At 39.6% G+C, this 19,882-nt stretch overlaps 1 non-coding gene across 1 annotated transcript; it reads right to left on the bottom strand.

Moving 5' to 3' along the window:
• Positions 1–2,440: 2,440 nt before the first annotated feature.
• LOC127109876 (small nucleolar RNA R71) lies at positions 2,441–2,547 on the bottom strand. Its single transcript, XR_007797124.1, has one exon. It is a non-coding gene; the product is annotated as a small nucleolar RNA R71 (small nucleolar RNA).
• Between the last annotated feature and the right edge of the window lie 17,335 nt (positions 2,548–19,882).

Below are 19,882 nucleotides of genomic sequence, written 5' to 3'. Positions count from 1 at the left end.
AACCTCTTTTGGTTAAGAAATCCAAATTATAATACTTTTCAACATAGTCAAGATACTATATTTCTTAAAAATAGGTTTACTACTCTAACGCAATGCACGCCTTTTTATAAGTGACAATAAGAGGGTTTGATTAGGGAGTACAACTCGGTTCTGAATACGCGAAAGCGACAATTCCTGTTAAATTAGTTCTTTTCAAAGTAGGAAACATTACCCATAAGTAATTCTATTAGCAAGTACTTGGATTATTAATTGATTACGTGAATTACATTCGACCTTGTCTTTATTAATTGAACTTTATTCAATACTTTACTTTTCCTTGCACACCCTAAAAGCACTTATTTTGATTTCCTTTGATAAACACCATAACAATAGATAACGATAGTTTGACACTTGGTCTCTGTGGATTCGACAATCTTTTATATTACTCTGACGCGTTCATATACTTGCGAAAAACACCGCATCAAGTTTTTGGCGCCGTTGCCAGGGACCAATTTCGTCAAATTTCATTTTCTTGTTGTTATATCGTTTAGACTTAGGCTATTTCCCGCCGGTCAATGCGAAGAACTCGCAGCACCAGAAGTTTAAGCTTAGTATACCCTCTGGCGGAACCTGAACGTTATGCTCGCGCACGTTTATTCTTTCATAGAATTAAGAGAGCTATGACCGAGGATCAAAACCAAAGACCTCTTAAAGATTTCGCTCAACCATCAAATGAAGAACCTAGTTCTAGTATAGTAAACCCAACCATCCCAGCTAATAATTTCAAAGTTAAACCATCCCTGTTGCAACTAGTGCAACAGAGACAATTCGCGGGTCTCGCTACTGAGAACCCAAACCAACATTTAAAAATATTTCTTCAATTAGCAGACACTTTTAAAACCAATGGAGCTTCTCCTGAGGCAATACGTTTAAGATGATTCCCTTTTTCCCTTAGAGATAAAGCCCTATCATTGTTAGATTCCCTTCCACCCAATTCCATTACGACTTGGGATAACCTTAGAAGAGTTTTTCTTGCTAGATATTTTTGTTGGTGTAAGCCCTAGAGGCCAATACTTTTTGGTACTTGTATCGAATTATTTATTAATAATAAAAGGCATTTTCTTTATTATGGTTGATTAATAAAGTCCCTGGAATAGATAGTCCGTTCAATGTATTAAGTGTGACTTAATCATGAGAACACATTAAACATAAGGACATTATTCTTAAAGTATCCGTAGTCGAGCTTTAGTGTGAAGTGGGATAACATTAAAGCATTAAGACTATTATGTTTGTAGACTGATGATCACATCTCATGGATCATGGATAAATAGTTATCAAGTCTTAAACATAGGTATGAATATTAAGAGTAATATTTATACGGGATTGACCCGCTACGAGAATACTATATAGAAAGTTATGCAAAGTGTCATAAGTTATTCTCATGGTGATAATGGTGTATACCACTCTTCGACCTGAAACCACTATGGACCCTAGATGTAGAGTTGAGTGCTTTATTGCTGATCCAACGTTGTCCGTAACTGGAAAACCATAAAGACAGTTGATGGGTACTCCACGAAGCATGCTGAGGGACATGGGTGACCTAGATGGAATTTGCCCATCCTGCATAACAGGATAAATGTCTATGGGCCCAATATTGAACTGGACAAGGATGACACGGTCTATGCCTTGTGTTCAATATAGACATAAGGGCAAAAGGGTAATTATACACATAAGTATTATCATAGAAGGAATTGTCAGATCACATGACATTTTCGTGTCTTGGGTAGCAGTGATGTGTTGCTAGATACCGCTCACTGTTTATTATGTTAAATACATGATTTAATATAATTGCCAACGCCGCGAAAACCTACAGGGTCACACACAAAGGACGGATTGATGAGAGATAGAGTAACTAAGGAATACCGTAAGGTACGGTGCCCTTAAGTGAATTATAGAACATCGTAAGGTACGGTGTACTTGAGTAGAATACGAAATATGGTAAGGTACCATGGGCTTAAGTGATTTTGGGCATATTATAAGATATGGGACAAAATACACTTAAGTGGGCCTTTTAGCTTGAAGCCCACACAAGTGGTTCTATAAATAGAACCCTTGTGCAAAAGCATTTGTTGGCGGTTGCATTATTTTCGTTTTCTCTCACTCTCTCTCTCTCACTCAAAGCCTTCATTTGTACCAGCTAGCACTGAGATTGAAGGAATCCGTTCGTGTGGACTGAGTAGAGACGTTGTCATCGTTCAACATTCGTGATCGTTTCGTGGATTTGCATCAAAGGGTTTTGATCGTTACAAGAGATCTGCACCAAAGGTTTCAACCATCACAAGAGGTAAATATTCTATCACTGATCATGACCATTCGTAAGGATCTCTAAAGGAGAAAATTTTAATTTCCGCTGCGCTTTGGGTCGCAATTCTCCTTCAATTTTCCCCCGAGTAAAACCGCCGTTCTCCGAAACCATATAACTAGATTTACCCAAAACCAAGGAGAATCGCTGTTCGAAGCTTGGGAGAGATATAAAGAGTTGTTACGAGCATGCCCACATCATGGTTTAGAAAATTGGTTAATCATTCAAACCTTCTATAATGGACTTCACTATAACACAAAGATGACCATCGACGCTGCCGCAGGCGGTGCTCTGATGAACAAACCTTATCATGAAGCTAGTGCCCTCATCGAAGATATGGCTCAAAACCATCAATCATGGGGAGTCAAACGAGCGACAGTAGATAAGAAGGAAGCTCAAGGAGGAGTGCATGAACTAAGCTCTATAGACATGATGCAAGCTAAAATGGACGCATTAGCCCTTAAGGTCGAGCATATGTGCATAAACCCGAATACTGTAGCCGCAGTTTCGTCGGATTGTGAGATATATGGAACCAAAGAACACCAATCTGCAGAATGCAGTCTATTAAACGAAACCCACTCTGAGCAAGTGAACTACACCCAAGGGAACCCATACTCGAATACCTATAACCCTGGATGGAGGAATCACCCGAACTTCTCCTATAAAAATAATAACCCTATTCAAAATAATGCACCTCCGAGACCTAGTTATCAAGCCCCTAGATCAAATCAACCTATGCAACCTGTGCCACCAACGCCAAGCCTTGAGAAAATTATGGAAAATTTTATCACCGCTCAAACCCAACAAAACAAGGAGTTCATGAACCAAAACATTCATGTTAGCGAATTGATTACTCAGTTAGGAACCAAGGTTGACCAAATAGTTACTCATACCAAGATGCTTGAAACCCATATCTCTCAGGTAGCTTTAAACCAAGACCCTCAGACTACACCTGGAGGACAATTCCCTGGACAACCTCGACAAAATCCGAGAGGACAAGCCAATGCCATAACCCTACGAAGTGGGAACGCTTATGATGAGCCACCAAACCATAAATTGAGTGAACCCGAAACTTCTAAGGAATGTACCAAATCCACGGACGAAGTAAAAGAACCAGAGGAACCTGAAAACCAGGAAGGTCGAGAAAAAGGAGAAGAACCTAAAGATAAAACTTACGTACCACCCCCGCCATATAAACCACCTATACCATATCCGCAAAGACTCAAACAAACCCAAATTAATAAATAGTATCAAAATTTTATTAAAGTTATAGAAAAACTTCATGTAGAAATCCGTTTCACCGAAGCCATCACCCAAATACCTTCTTATGCAAAGTTTCTCAAAGACATCCTTACCAACAAACGTAGACTTGACGATCCGAAGCCTTTGGAATGTAATGCTATTTCCAAGGACAAGTTAGCGAAGAAAGATAAAGATCCTGGAAATTTCTCCATTCCTTGCCTTTTGGGTAATCATGTCATCGAAAAAGCTTTTCTAGACTTACGAGCTAGTGTGAGCCTAATGCCTTTAGCAGTTTGTGAGAGGTTAAACTTAGGAGAATTACAGCCCACTAAGATGTCACTTCAGTTAGCCGATAGATCTGTTAAATATCCTATAGGCATTTTAGAAGATGTTCCTGTTAGGATAGGTCAGTTGTTTATCCCTACTGATTTTGTTGTCATGGACATCAAAGAGGACAATGATATACCAATCCTTCTAGGTAGACCATTCTTATTGACTGCAGGAGCCATAATAGATGCCAAGAAAGGAAAGGTTACATTTGAGGTAGGTGACGAGAAAATAGAATTTATACTTTCAAAATTTCTTATGGAACCTGTGATGGGAGACTCGTGTTATGCCTTAGACATCATTGATAAATGTGTTAGAGAATTAGAACAAAAAGAAATTATAAAAACAATTAAGTTACCATCAACTCTCATAAGGGAAGATGATGACTTTAAGAAACCCTACATCGATGATAACCTTTACGAATGTTTATCCCTTACCCCAGATCCTATGCCATGCCCTAAGAAACCAACCATAGAACTTAAGGAACTGCCTAAGAACCTGAGATATGAGTTCCTCAATGAAAAGATGAACCGTCTAGTTATAGTTAGTGTTATCTTGAGCCAAGAGGAAACGAACCAACTTTTAGACGTTTTACGAAGATATCCCTCAGCCTTAGGATATAATATCTCTGACCTGAAAGGTATAAGCCCATCCGTATGCATGCATCGGATTTCGCTCGAAGACGATTCAAAACCCTCTAGGGAACATCAGAGAAGAATAAACCCTATAATGAGTGATGTTGTTAAAAAGGAAGTTCTTAAGTTACTTGAGGCAGGTATAATCTACCAGATCTCGGATAGTAAGTGGGTGAGCCCTGTGCATGTAGTACCCAAAAAGGAAGGCATCACAATCGTGCAAAACGATAAAGGCGAATATGTAGAAAAACGTTTAGAAGGAGGATGGAGGATGTGTATAGATTATAGAAAGTTAAATAAAGCAACAGGGAAGGATCATTTCCCTATACCATTTATAGACCAGATGTTGGAGCGTCTAGCCAGACACTCCTACTTATTCTATCTAGATGGATACTCTAGATTCTTCCAAATACCTATCCACCCCGAAGATCAAGAAAAAACTACCTTTACATGCCCTTATGGAACTTTTGCCTACAGACGAATGCCATTCGGCCTCTGTAATGCCCCAGCTACTTTCCAACGCTGCATGATGTCAATCTTTGCAGATTACCTATATGGTATCATGGAAGTGTTTATGGATGATTTCTCGGTTTGTGGATTTGATTTCCACAATTGTCTTGCTAACCTTGAGAAAATCCTGGAGAGATGCGTGGAGGTGAACCTCGTGCTAAATTGGGAAAAATGTCATTTCATGGTGACCGAAGGAATAGTTTTAGGACATATAGTTTCTAAAAAAGGTATAGAGGTAGATAAAGCTAAATCAGAAGTTATAGAAAACCTAAAACCACCAAAAACCATCAGAGAAGTCCGATGCTTTCTTGGACACGCTGGATTCTACCGGCGTTTTATTAAGGACTTCTTCAAAATAACTAAACCTTTATCTGGACTTTCAATGAAGGATGCTGAATTCATTTTCGATGAAAAATGTAATGACGCATTTAATCTTTTAAAGCAAGCATTGATCTCAACACCCATTATGAAACCATCTGATTGGTCAGAACCTTTTGAGATAATGTGCGATGCTAGTGATTATGTAGTTGGAGCCGTTCTAGGACAAAGGAAAGATAAAAAATTACATGCCATTTATTATGCCAGTAGAACCCTAGATGATGTCCCACTTAACTACGCAACAACTGAAAAAGAATTACTCGCTGTAGTTTTCGCTATAGACAAATTTAGAAATTATCTAGTAGGAGCAAAAATTATAGTTTACACCAATCATGCTGCCATTCTTACCTATTAAGTAAAAAAGATGCCAAGCCCAGGTTACTCCGATGGATTCTATTACTACAAGAGTTTGATTTAGACATAAGAGATAAAAAAGGCACTGAAAACATAGTAGCCGATCACCTTTCTAGGCTAGCACATCTAAAACCAGAACTAGTACCCATAAATGATTATTTCGCCTATGATAGACTGATCGCTAGAGTAGAAACCATTGAAGATAATAACCTAGATCTTTACGAGCACCCCCAAAATTCCTTAGCAATAAGTAACGTACCCTGGTATGCAGACTTCGTTAACTACCTAGCTGCTGATATAGTACCCCCTGATCTTGACTACCACCGCAAGAAGAAATTCTTCCACGATGTGAGAAACTTCTATTGGGACGAACCGCTCCTTTTCAAAAGGGGTAAAGATGGCATTTTTCGCCGTTGCGTTCCAGAAGAAGAGGTAAATAGTATTATCGAGCATTGTCATTCTGCACCCTATGGTGGACATGCGAGCATCTCTAAGGCATACGCCAAGATTCTTCAAGTTGGCCTATTTTGGCCTACCATGTGGCGTGATGTCTATGCTTGCATTGTCAAATGTGATAGATGCCAACACACTGGAAACATTTCAAGGCGTGATGAAATGCCTCTAAGAAACATTCAGGAAGTAGAACTTTTTGACGTATGGGGTATAGATTTCATGGGACCTTTTCCCCCATCCTTAGGAAACAGGTATATCTTAGTAGCCGTAGACTATGTGTCTAAGTGGATTGAAGCTATAGCTGCACCCACAAACGACACTAGGGTAGTAATCAAACTATTTAAAAACTATATATTCCCTAGATTTCGTACACCACGTTTAGTCATAAGCGATGGAGGATCACACTTCATATCGAGAATATTTGACAAACTTTTAAGAAAATATGGAGTTAGGCATAGAGTAGCAACACCATACCATCCACAAACTAGTGGCCAAGTAGAAGTGTCCAATAGGGAGATAAAACAAATCCTAGAGAAAACTGTTTCTATTTCTAGGAGAGACTGGTCTCAGAAGCTTCAAGAAGCATTATGGGCCTATAGAACCGCTTTCAAAACCCCTATAGGAACCACTCCTTATCAACTAGTTTATGGAAAATCCTGTCACTTACCGTTTGAATTAGAGAATAAGGCCTATTGGGCCATTAAGACTTTGAATTTAGACTACCTAGCCGCTGGAGAAAAGCGTACCCTAGACATTCATAAACTAGAAGAACTTAGGCAATCTGCCTACGAGAATGCAAAAATATATAAAGAGAGGACGAAAGCCTATCACGACAAAAGAATAGTAAAGAAAAAATTCAATATAGGCGATCATGTTCTCCTTTTTAACTCTAGGTTACGACTCTTACCTAGAAAGCTACGTTCAAGATGGACTGGTCCTTTCGAAGTATCCAAGATTCTGAGATCCGGAGCCGTAGAAATCAAGAATGAAACCTGTAGTCCATTCATTGTAAATGGACAAAGACTGAAGCTCTACGAAGGAGGAGACATTCCAGCATACTACTCAAGCCACACCCTGATTGATCCACCAATCCCTACCACTACAGGTGTATAGATTCTAATCGTCAAGCTAATGACGTTAAACAAGCCCTGCGTGGGAGGCAACCCATGGTTTTTCTTTCATTTTACTTTTTCGCATTTATTTTTATTTTATTTTATTTTATCATATTTTGCATTAAGACTAAAATTTGAATGGTTTGTATTTTAAGGATCACTTTCTTAACCTTTACATGATGCAGGATTTTGATGACATGCACGTGGCCTATAGAGATAATGCCAAGAGGGAGCGCTACATCGCTCTGTATCAGCGTCCTATGGCACCCACACGTTATCCTGATCAGCACTGTATGGAGGCACTGTGCATTGAGCCGAGTATCTGATTCCTTAGCCACCAGCTTCATTGGGACGAGTTTGCTAATGACTTGATTAACACCTACAGGAACCTGACATTGGAGTTCCTGAGTTCATTCGACTATGACCCATACTCTAGACCAGATGGGTATGCTGCTTTCAGGCTTTTTGGAGTTGAGTACTCTTTCAGCCAGAAAGAGTTCGGCGACCTGTTGGGTTTCCAAACCACTCCTGATGCTATCTCGGAGACACCTATGGGATATTTTATGGGTAAGGAGGTGGAGAAGTTTTGGAGTGATATATCGCGTGGCGGAAGCCAAGATCCATCTACGCAGCTGTCTCATGTTATACATAACCCTGCCTTCATATACTTTCAGATGATATTAGCACATTCCTTTTTGGGAAGACCGGATGCAGAGACATTACTGAGTGAAGAGGAGATCTTCCTATTATTTTGTGCATCCCAGTCTCGCCAAGTAGCATGTGGGAGCTTTTTATTATACAGTCTCAGTGGTATCTCCAGATCTACCGAAGGAGTTATCCATGTTGGCGGAATCATCACACAGATTGCTGTCGCTTTAGGTCTGTCTCGCAAGCTGTTACATCTTCGGACCTACTGTGGGTACACGACCATGGACATCAACTTCTGTTTGACTAGAGGGTTGATGAGGAGGGCCTTTTTCCACCCATGTCAGTTCCGATTGCTAGTCGACAGCGAGGCTATTCATTATTTCACACTGCCAGATCCTATGATGACCAGTGTTCATGATCTAGTGAATTGGAGTTATGCTCTAGAGGGCCAGGGAGAGACCGTCGAGGAGCCGAGATCACCACCTATTGCTGAATAAAAGCCTACACCACCATCTCCTAGGATCACTGTTTTCTCTAATAATCTTTCATTGCAGACCCCCGACATCCGCACTCAGATTGTGGAGTGTCGTAGAGAGATCGCAGAGCTTAGACAGGAGGTGGCCGACCTCACTTTACAGATAAGAGTGTCTGACCTCACTCATGCTACTGAAGTCGACTGTCTATATCAGGAGATCGCAGAGCTCAGGCAGGAAGTAGCCATGCTCCGTGGATCCTCTCAGGAAGACGACATCCCTACTATATGATCTCACCATTCCATCTTATTTTATCTTTCTTTTATTTTATTTTTCCCGTATTTACATAACTCATTTTATATTATCGCATTTGGAATATTATATAAACTACGTCTATATATTGATATTTCTATTTTTATCTATATATGTCTTATGTTTGTTTTATTTGCATTTTAATTTTTCAGTTATTTATTTATTTATTAGTCTAATATTTAATTTTTGTTTCAGTTTCATTTTTATTTTTGTTTTTACCTTTATAAAATTATGCAAGTCAATGATGCTAGGAAAATCACAAAACAAATGATATCTGGACCCCTCAAAGCCAAAAGACAAGAGAAGCCCAAGCCAAAGGACCAAAATCCGGCCCAGCCAGATTTTGCCTTGTGGCGCCCGCCATAGACCTTGTGGCGACCGCCACAGCGTTTGTAAAAGGTCGGGGCAAAACCCCTTTCTTCACCATTTTTACACCTTACAACCTTCCAAACCCATTTTTTCACTTTGGAAAAACATCCTTGAACCCACAAAAAGCTCATACTTTTCTAACCACCACACCGTGCAAATCATTTTTCTGATTTCCATTTTCATTTTCATTCGTCGGATTTTGTAAAAATCCAACCTTTTCACATTCCACTTCAACTTCTTCATCACTTTTCAAGAGCTTCCAAATGGAGTTTAATGGATTCATTCTTCGAGGAGGGAAACCGGGGGAAAGACAAAGAAAATTTATCGAACGGTTGCAAAATCGGGAAATCCTCCCGACAAGGTATGTTGACGAAAACTGTCTCTACACTTTAGGTATCTATCATAGCATATTTCATTTATTAGATAACTTAGGTTTGCATAATTTCTTTTCTAACAAAGAACCTACCTATGAGCGGCTGACAATTGAATTTTTGAGTTCCTTGATTTATATTGTCAACCCTAACACTGCTAGCACAGTTGGTACTGTCAGATTTAGAATGTTTTCTGTTGAATACGAATTCAGTACCGACGAACTAGCCAGCTTGTTAGGAATCCCTCATGGGGAAGGTGCTATTTGTGAGGCCCCTTTGGATTCTGAGTGGTCAGTTGAGGTATTTTCCTTCTGGGAGCGTTTATCAAACACTTCCATAAACTCTTTTGAAGGAGTTCTTGCCTTAACTATCCACAACCTGGCCATCAGTGTTTCTAGATATCTGTTGGCATGCACTATTTTTGGCCGGGAGAATCCAAATAAGGTTAATGCTAGAGAGCTTCTATTTTTACAAGGAAGCCTCACAAATAGACGTATTAATTCGGTCCCATTCATGCTTGCTCATATGACTTTAACTTTGAATAAAACGGGACCGATTTGTTTTGGTGGATTGATTACATCTATTGCTCGGGCGCTTAACCTGAACAATGAGATGGCTACCCTAGACCCCTTACCTCCTCGCACAATTAACCTAAAATTTTTTAGAGACATGAAACTGTTTCATTTGAGGAGAGAAGGAGGCTATATGCTTATGGTTCATGGTGTAGCCATCCCATCTGTTGTTTTACCGTGCACTAGACGTACAGATGTACGAGATGAAAGGAATTGGACCTACGCTTTAGATGCTCCACCTGTTTTGGGTCCTCTTCCTCCTAACATGCCTGATGAGGCGGGACATGACGCTGATGATGAATATGATCGGAGAGAGAGATCTCTCGTACCCCATGTGTCCCCCCATCATCCTTCACCACCACACACCGCACCATTTTCTTCTTCTGCAGGTACCACTCCTGGCTTTTATATTACAGAGGAGATGTGGCGTGACCTCATGGCTAGAGAGTAGAGGCGTGACGACCTACTATCTACCATCTAACAACAGTTGGCGAATAACATGAGCTTCATGCAAGAGTCGCAACGGAGGACAGACAGGTCCTACGACACTGCCCTACAGTCCCTGCAAACGATCACAGATTCACAAGCCCGTCAGCAACACTACCACCAGAGACACATGGTACTCATTGAAGCCACTAAAAGTTCCATTATGGGTAACCTTCGAGAGGTGAGGACCGATCAGGATGCCCTACAGGCGAGGATGGATCAGAGAGACCGTCGTTGTTCCCGATCCCGTCGTCCACCTCAGGATGGCGAGGGCACTAGTGGTCAGCAATAGTTTGTCAGGTAACTCTTCCCTTATCTTACTTCGAAAAATTGGGGACAATGTTCGATTTAAGTGTGGGAGGAGACTCTATCGTCTTTTCTTTATTGTTTTTCTCGTTTTTCCTTTATCGCTTTTTCTTTTTTCTTTGTTGTTTTTAGATAGTTTATTTCTTTTTATTTCCTCTTAGTTGTTTATTTTGCTTTTTAGTATAATGCATGAGTTTGACGAGTCACCAAATATAGTAGATCTTTAGTACAATCCTACCTCCCCATACCTTTAGCCCCACCGAAAAAAAAATTGCAAAAGAAAATAGTGTTTTTCCGAAAGTTTTCAGGTTTTAAAGACATATTTTGAGTAAGGATGCGGTGACTTGGGAGAACTTTGCGAAACATCAGTATTATTTTAGCACCATAGACTTTGTAAATATAGGAACCACTCCCGAAACCCCATATACCATGGCCTTAATCATCATTTCCGTATAAGTCCTCAGTAGTTTATCTCAGCAGTCAGCTCCGGCCTACGCATCCTCTACGTAGGGGACCGATGCAAATAAGTGAATGATCCAGAAAAACAAAAAAAATAAAAGAAAGCAAAAAGGCAACTCCGGTATAGGTGACCCTCAGAAAGTCATTTAAACCAAAGAATTGTAAAAAATTGCTACAAAAAGAAAAAGAAAAAGAAAAACTTACCCACTGCTAGTTGGTTCAGAGGTATCTGACACTGAACTCGGTAGGGCGGATTACGATCCGATCCCCCACAACTACATTTGGGTCCAATAAAAGGGTTTACAGATATTTATGTGCCAGAAACCCTGTGCTCAGATCATAATCACTAACAGGCCACTCTACTATGAAGCATGTACGGATAACGGCCTTAATGTGATTGCGCCTGAATGAAAAGGACACAAAAAGAGATGATGAGGCAGACCTAGGTATTGTGGGATAATATGGGTTGGTTAATATAGGAATGAAGTTTATGTCCGTATTTGCGGATTAGTCTCATCATGATACCCTTAGTTCACTCATTAGTACCTATCACTACATCCCGACTTGAACTTAGAATTTTTACCTGAAGCACTCGTTTACACAAATTTTCTTTTATGAGCTTTTCAATGTTTTGCTTGATGAAATTCTGGTGTAGTCAGAGTTCAGATGTTCTACTCCAAGTCATGACATCTGATCCAACATTGTTACTAATACAGCAAGAAATTTATACAAATTAAAACCCAGTACTCATATGCACACATTCACAGATGTCACGACATCTGCGACTATATCACCATAGTATGGAAGAACACCCAGTTTTATCCATCTCGTACAAAGACACAGCAGAGATCAACCATAGCACTTACTTTTGTTGAGCCTGCACAGTTATCAGCATGATGTCTCAACATTGATTTGAACATCACCTGTTACAGCATTACAGGTTTACCTTATTTTATAACAGACAAAATTATAACATGCAGAAGGTAAAAACAATAAGTAATTATTAACCTAGTTCGGTGCAACATCACCTACTCTGGGGGCATACCAAGCCAGGAAGAAGATCCACTATCAGCAGTATTAATTTAGAGTTAAACTCCCCCGTTTACAAATTTTCACTTAATCCCTACCCAATGCAATCTATACCTAGGAACTCCTAGATAGAAACCTCTAGTTTCCATTCCTATCACTACAAATACACTGTAATGCTAAACAACTTGAACTTGCTTTACAGCTTCCTTCAAGACCATAACAAACTCTTACCTACAGGCTTTGATTTACAAATAATCTCATGCCTTCGAGCACTGAGAAACACATGGTAACCTTCCCACAGGTTGGGAGGCTTACCTCACACACACCCTTAATTTTACATTATTTGAGGCTTTTCAAACCTAGGTTACAATCTGCTATTTATAACCTAAACACCCAACTGGATTTGGGCCTTCAGAAATCGCAGCAAACTTCTCCTTTGTTGTTACAAAGCCAGCAGAAAACTTGTGCTACAATCAAGGTCTTCAATCTTTTACTTCCTAAAATATCTCCATATTTAGAAACTGTATATTCACCAAATATTCTGATTGAGTCTTCAAGACCTCCACAAATAATGCCACATAGGATTCTAACTAATCACAGTATATTAAATCAGTTAACACATAACAGAATTAACTAATTCAGTTTTACACACAAGCGTGATGTCACTGTCACGATGTTATGACATCTTACATGACATGTTGGTCCAGATGTTGAACTTCTTCAACCCAACATATTAAAACAACAAAGGTGATTACATTATTTGTTTTACAAAATTAATGCCAATCCTAAGATACTAACAATCTCCCCCTTTGGCAAATTTTAGCTAAAACAAATAAACATTACACTAGACACCACATCCTAATATGGGTCTGCACTTCCTCTTTGTCATTGTCAGCACCATCACCGAAACCAACTTTGGTGTACATGAAGAAGAAGTTGTACAGGAATCAGCTGCATCACAACCCTTCCCCTCAACACTAGAGCTTCCTGAAGAATATGTAATACTGAGTACATAGATAATGTAACTCAGATCACAAGACACAACTGTCTTCTTAACTCAGATCACAAGTCACAAGTGATATACCCAGTTAGTGACTTTTGTGCCTGAAACCAACTTCTGCTTGCTACCACATTTTGCTTGCTTCTGGTACATCCTCAGGATAATGTTTCTCTCCCCCTTTTTAGCTAAACAGTTATAAATGAAACCTTCACAAAACCAGATCCAGGCGCAGTATGCCCAAATCTTAACAAACCCCATGGTTTAGAGGGAATGGAATGTCGTTCTTGTGAGAAGAGGAGTGTTGATACATCCTTTAAATAGGACAGACCATGCTTAGGAATTAACGGTAGGAGTAAATACTTGGTCAAGATCCATGAATATATGCTTAGGAATTAACGGTAGGAGTAAATACTTGGTCAAGACCCATAAATATTTGCTGAGAATCAGTAAGAGAATCACCACCAATATCCCAGACTATCTTTGAATATCTTTTATAGCTCTTGACTGTTTCTTTTCAGAAACAACAGTTCCAATGCGTGTATACTCTTCCATAAATGTTGTCAGACACGTTGCAAGCAATGTCTTAACATTCGACACTGCTTTTGTCTGCATTCTTCATGTATTCTCCCTATCACCATTTCCTAAAACCACTTTCTCACCTCCAGTGGTAGCTTGACATCTAGCACCACACATCCATATTTCCTTATATAACTTCCAGCAGGTACATAGGATATCTTATGTTAAGACATTACATATGACATCTTGTGAACACTCTGTCCTTTTTGTTCACAAGGAAAACTACCAGCAGTTAAACAACATAACAGAAGTTTAATCAGCAGCAGAAGCAAAACAATTACTAACTATGGTTACTAGTAATACACACATGCACAAGGGTACTTCTCCTCCCCCTAAATCTGTGCAACAAACAAAATTACTAGTTATGGGGGCAACTAGTAAGACACACAAATTGTCCAAGGCAATGTCATGACATTCGGTCAGACATTCTTCTGCTCACTCACATCATCCCACTAACTACCAAGATGCCATACCTTGTTATCTGAGAACACATAGACCACAAGCTTGATGATTACTTGCAGTGCAAAGACAGAACTCCCCCTGTCATGAACAACCAACTCTTTTCATGAAACTTGGAGATCACACATGAACATATCCAACACCCCAAAGTTGGACCTTCACATACTTCCTGATTCAAAGGGAACCCAGACAACTTGATGAATGGAAAACATAAGACGCATTTTGATGTCTTCAAGAGCACTCCCTCTGTTCAACAGTCTTGGCTGAACACATCCACACTCTGTGTCAATCTCTCTTCTAACCAGAATAGAAAATCACTTCACCAACTGTTCTAACATAAGTTAGGACATCCTTCACAATATAACATAGAACACCATCTGATAATCTTTAGATAACACTGAGTCACCATCTTGATCCAAAAGAACCCAGGCATAAATTGGGACATATACATTCTCGTCCAGTTACAAGAGATAATATTCCATAGATAGCTCAGAACTCCTACCACAAGCTCCAAGAGATGAATAGAAAACACCTCCTTTTGTCTTCAACTTGCTACTTTTCTGCTCAAAAGTAATTTGTTTCAGACTTTCCTAAAGAATAATCAGCTCCCATATGTTGATTATCTTGATTCTTCGAACTCACTTTTGGGATAGAACAATTGCTACTGGGTTGATTACCTCCTTCATGAATCCTCACATGAAAAAGATCACATGCCACTTTTTGACTTCTCCACATTTATCAGACTTCTCCCAAAGATATTCTGACCTTCCAAGTGAGACTTGATCTTCACGCTGCATAGGTCCCATTAAGTCCATGTGCAACAGCTCCAGAGTTTTGAATGTTGTAGGATGTCCCAGCTCAGGATGTGACATCTTGGTTTGCTTGCTAACCTGGCATTCTCCACAGACTCTGCCTTCATCAATAAGCAGCTTTGGAATTCCTCTAACTGCTTCCTTGGATATGATCTTTTTCATTCCCCTTAAATGAAGATGACCAAGACGTCTATGCCATAACTTCACCTCCTGTTCTTCCTTGGCTGAGGGGCAAATTGAGGAGTAGTTTGAGACATTAGGTTCCCATAGATAGCAGTTATCTTTGGACCTGGATCCTCTCATAACCTCCTGATTATCTCCATTAGTCACAACACATAATTCCTTAGTGAACTGAACATAGAAACCTTGATCACACAGTTGGCTTATGCTGATGAGATTAGCAGTTAGTCCTTTTACTAACAGCACATTATTCAGTTCTGGAACTCCAGAGCTATCCAACTTACCAACACCGTTGATTTTTCCTTTAGCACCATCACCAAAGGTCACATAACTGGTAGTGTGAGGTTGTAGATCCACCAATAAATTCTCCATACCATTCATATGTCTTGAGCAGCCACTATCAAAGTATCAGTCTTCTCTGGTAAACACCCTTAGAGTTGTGTGCGCTAACCTAGCAACCCATTGTCGTTTCTTAATGGGGGAATTATGCTTAGATGCCTTATGCTTAGGTCTGTCATGAGGGGTTTGGTTAGGATAACCATGCAACCTGTAGCAGAAGGCTTTTATATGACCAAATCTACCATAGTAGTGACATCTCCATCTAGCACCTCCAAAGAACTGCAATGAGAACGATCTTTTCGAAGTACCCAATCTACAACTCTATAGACCCTTGTATCTTAAGTTGATGTCCTACTTCACCAACTAAGATTCTGATGTTGAACCAAATGTCACAACATTGTGTTTTAACATCTAGTTGTTGAATTCAGCTCCTTCTTCTGCCACTTGAAAGAACTTCCTTCCTTCACAGAACCAGAGTTCAACGCTCTCATAGACTTGATTGTGGAACCAAGTTTGAGTAAACAACCTCCATCCTGCAGGTTTGCAGTTAAGTCATCCAAGCTCACACATTGGTGAATCCCTGCTTCTTCTCCAAAGACATCAGACACTTTGATGCATGAGTCTTTAGAAGGACCAGTTAGAGACTAACCCTTCAGCTATACCAAGGATTCCACTTCCTAAAGTAAGGATGTTTCCATGATGTCAAGAATGCTGCCACTTGTTCTTAACTCCCCAGGGTGCATTAGCCAGTGCACTTCCTTACCTGGATCAGAAATAAACTGATCCAAGTAACCACCATCAAGACTATGATGTCTTCTTCATCGTGTACACACCAAGGCTGAACATGTTCCTTGCCAGGAAACCTTTTTCAGAGATCATATGCTTTTGTTGTCACCAAAGAGATAGATCATAAACCAATGTATTATCCTTCCTGTGATTCTGCACAGGGTCTTGAAGAAGGGATGTTCCAACATCTTCAAGAACATCAGTTATCTTGAGCTCCAAGGATAATCAATTCAATACTTGTTCTTGGCATAAGTAGACATTGATCTTAAATCCTTTCCCAATTATCCTTTCAGATACTTCCACCATAAGAATACTTCGAGAATACTCTTCTTGTGTCAACATCTTCTGCTTGCAAGCACCTCAACAGATTTGAGAATCTTTCCAGATTAGATTCACCCTTGGGAATGAGAAAGATGAATCCTTCCTGGCAAATGTGTCACACAACAATCAGAACCCATGTGACACAGGTCAACAGCCAACTAGACCCTAGGCTGACCAACCGTGAGGAGGTTAACAAAAACTCCCCCTTAAATTAACAATCATGGAAACTCCACACCAATATCCATGCATTGTACACAAATGTCTCAACATGACATACACCATCCCTACCAGTGGCAACTAACTCTATGAGTTATACCTCAACTAACCTTTGAATCTTCATATTCTCACTCCTTGAAAGAACTGCCACTTCTGAGCGTGGTGTTTGAATTACAAGATTCATGGTCCCAATCCTCTTAAATGGAAAAGCAATCAGGTTACCCCATTATTGACTTCTAACATCCAGGGGACTTGTCTTCCAACACTACATGGTACTTCAGGGAACAACTATCCAACCCTGATCAATCTACAGGAATAAGACAAACAACAGGAGATTGAACAATGTCACATCTCAACCAGCTCCACTTCTAGAGATCAGACTTCTAAAAGTGACCTTCTTGAGCACACACATAGTTGACCCTACCCTTGTCAACTTAGCACACACAGATGTCTCCTCTTCCAGGTTAGGAGTAGGTTCCAAACAAAAGTATCCCTTTGTTTGACACCTAAAAACATCTGCTCTTCAACCAGTAGCTGCATACTTGTTGAACAACATGTTCTAACATCACATAGAACATTAATTCCACCTCCTTGGAACAAACCCTCCTTGAAAGTCTTCAAGGTCTTCATATACACTACCCAAGAGAGTAAAAGAATCAGTGATCAGGTAATTCTTACCATCCTAAAGTGAGAACGTCATGATGAGTGGACTTGAGGAGACTCAAGTATCTTTGACATCTTCAGTAGGTTATGATGAAATCTTGAATACAACAGCCTTTCATCCACATGAGGGGAAACTCCATCAGAGTTTGAGTTTTGCCAGGTATTATGCAGCGGAAATCATAATACAACTCAACCTATGAACACACACTTCACCAGATAAGCCTCCAAGAACATACCAAGTTTGAATATGATTCAATACTAGCACAGTTGTCCCACACAAAGGCCAATTGCCAACCTCCAGAGACAGGTACACACAGTTCCTGTCATGAATAGTCCATCCACCTACTTCAAGGGACCATTCAGGGAAATCACAGAACCTTCCACAGGTTCCAACATCAGTACTAACATAACTCCTTGCAAGATGACAGAAAGTATCACTCATGGATCTCATCCAGAACAAGAACAGGATGCCTGCTCTGATACAAATTCAAATTCTGGTGTAGTCAGAGTTCAGATGTTCTACTCCAAGTCATGACATCTGATCCAACATTGTTACTAATACAACAAGAAATTTATACAAATTAAAACCCAGTACTGATATGCACACATTCACAGATGTCACGACATCTGCTACTATATCACCATAGTATGGAAGAACACGCAGTTCTGACCAACTGGTACAAAGACACAGCAGAGATCAACCATAGCACTTACTTTTGTTGAGCCTGCACAGTTATCAGCACGATGTCTCAACATTGATTTGAACATCACCTGTTACAGCATTACAGGTTTACCTTATTTTATAACAGACAAAATTATAACATGCAGAAGGTAAATACAATAAGTAATTGTTAACCTAGTTCGGTGCAACATCACCTACTCTGGGGGCATACCAAGCCAGGAAGAAAATCCACTATCAGCAATATTAATTCAGAGTTAAACTCCCCCGTTTACAACTCTTCACTTAATCCCTACCCAATGCAATCTATACCTAGGAACTCCTAGATAGAAACCTCCAGTTTCCATTCCTATCACTACAATACACTGTAATGCTAAACAACTTGAACGTGCTTCACAGCTTCGTTCAAGACCATAACAAACTCTTACCTATAGGCTTTGAGTTACAAATAATCTCATGCCTTCGAGCACTGAGAAACACATGGTAACCTTCCCACAGGTTGAGAGGTTTACCTCACACACACCCCTAATTTTACATTATTTGAGGCTTTTCAAACCTAGGTTACAATCTGCTATTTATAACCTAAACACCCAACTGGATTTGGGCCTTCAGAAATCGCAGCAAACTTCTCCTTTGCTGTTACAAAGCCAGCAGAAAACTTCTGCTACAATCAAGGTCTTCAATCTTTTACTTCCTAAAATATCTCCATATTTAGAAATTGTATATTCACCAAATATTCTGATTGAGTCTTCAAGACCTCCACAAATAACGCCACATAGGATTCTAACTAATCCCAGGATATTGAATCAGTTAACACATAACAGAATTAACTAATTCAGTTTTACACACAGGCGTGATGTCATAGTCACGATGTTATGAAATCTTACATGACATGTTGGTCCAGATGTTGAACTTCTTCAACCCAACATATTAAAACAACAGAGGTGATTACATTATTTGTTTTACAAAATTAATGTCAATCCTAAGATACTAACACTTGAGGACAAGCAAAGGTTTAAGTGTGGGAGAGTTTGATAACACTAAAATTTACCGTATTTTCGACTCTGATTTCACATGCATTCTAGTTGTTTTATTGTTGTTTTGTTGTGTTATTTCTATGTTTTCCTTTGTTTTCAGGTTTTTACTTTAATCGGGCGCCACAAGAGGAAAAGTTTTCCCTCCCATTTTCAAGTTGAAGAGCATCCTTGTCATTTCCATCTTTTTACTTGCTTATAAATAGAAACTCGAAATCACTTTTACAATCATCCAAACTTAGAGCAGAGGCAAACTCAGAGCAACTTTGTTTCACTTAGGCATATATTCAGTATTTTAAAGTGGTAATCGCTTCACATTGGAGTGTTACCACAATTGTGTAATCGAGTCTGTGATAGAGTCTGTAATCGAGTTTGGAGCATTTTGGAAGGAAGTTAATCCTGCCGCCATTTTCATTTCCGCTTTGCAATTTACTCAACCC

This window comes from Lathyrus oleraceus, chromosome 7 (assembly GCF_024323335.1).
Source record: "Lathyrus oleraceus cultivar Zhongwan6 chromosome 7, CAAS_Psat_ZW6_1.0, whole genome shotgun sequence".
Lineage (NCBI taxonomy): Eukaryota > Viridiplantae > Streptophyta > Magnoliopsida > Fabales > Fabaceae > Lathyrus > Lathyrus oleraceus.
The sequence above is the reverse complement of the archived record's forward strand: the minus strand, read 5'-3'. Positions and strand labels throughout refer to the sequence as shown.